We start from the raw sequence: 1,261 nt of genomic DNA on the forward strand, positions 1-1,261 counted from the left end.
CTTAAGCTTGAGAAGTGCAAAGTGTGGAGGTGTGCCAAAATCCTAGCATTTGCATTGGCCGGGAATCTAACCCAGGCCTTCCGCGTGGCAGGCAAGAATTCTACCACTGAACCACCAATGCCTTGCCCTGTTGCTCGGTGCTGAAAAACGTGGCCAGCCAAATCAGGCCATACAAGATTGCCTTCTTCTGTGCGGATGGCAAAGGTGAGGCTGGCGCCATTTTGCAATTTTTGACATTTCAGCTCAAGCAAGCAAGCCCGGCTAGCTCAGTCGGTAGAGCATGAGACTCTTAATCTCAGGGTCGTGGGTTCGAGCCCCACGTTGGGCGATCAAAGCTTCTCCTTTTACTTTCTACTAGGCAGAGCTCCTCCAAAACGATTACAAACCATCACCAGGCCATCACTTCCTCTTTCACATGCCACTCCCCACTCCCTTTGCTAACAAACGAAAATGTCATCTCAGCTTTCCCCTTCACTTTTACTCACACAACCTCTTTTAATAACTTTTCAGCAAAAGTGCTTCACCACCCCAAGAAAGAGAAAAACACTCCTTCTTACAATCTTACTCATCTTTCCTATACTACTTTTCTTATCTGCTTTTCCCAGATTTCCGTTGGCTTTACTCCAGTCCTTTTGTCAAGGAGAGACTTACAATCAATCACTTGACAAGGAACAACCACCTGAAAGATACTCATTCTCGTATGCCTGGTGCACACCATGCAATTCCCCATCAGATAGATGGGCCGATAGATCCTTTCCGACAGACACGATCGGATTTCCGTTCGGATTTCCGATCACTACTATGCAAATTCATCAGAAAAACGATCGGAAATCAGATCGGACCTGCCGGAAATCATCTGTTCGACCCATCTATCTGACAGGCATTGGTATGGTGTGTATTAGGCTTTGCACTCCAAAGGTGCTCACATAGCAGTATGAGGAGGGCACTCTGCACACGGCCTGAGATTTAGCTGAGAGGATTGAAAAAAAGGAAGTTGCTCTTTCCCTTAACTTGTTTTTAGATGAGGTACTTCCCAACAAAAGTTACAAACCAAAAATCCTTTCAGTCCCGGCAAGCAAAAAAAGTGGTTGCTTTCATTTGACTTAAGTTTGTTACTACTTTTTTTTCTGTACTTTTAGTATGTTTTCTTAATTGCTAGGTGCTGGGAAAGCAAGTTGTAGGTAAGCTGACACAACATCTCAACATCTACTGTGAGAAAACTCAGGACAAAAGTAGAATGAATGAGGGCCTAGAGAGAACG

At 44.8% G+C, this 1,261-nt stretch overlaps 1 non-coding gene across 1 annotated transcript; it reads left to right on the forward strand.

The window, feature by feature from the left end:
• Positions 1-255: 255 nt before the first annotated feature.
• TRNAK-CUU (transfer RNA lysine (anticodon CUU)) lies at positions 256-328 on the forward strand. The gene has a single exon. It is a non-coding gene; the product is annotated as a tRNA-Lys (tRNA).
• Positions 329-1,261: the final 933 nt, after the last annotated feature.

This window comes from Hyperolius riggenbachi, chromosome 4 (assembly GCF_040937935.1).
Source record: "Hyperolius riggenbachi isolate aHypRig1 chromosome 4, aHypRig1.pri, whole genome shotgun sequence".
In the NCBI taxonomy this organism is placed as follows: Eukaryota; Metazoa; Chordata; class Amphibia; order Anura; family Hyperoliidae; genus Hyperolius; species Hyperolius riggenbachi.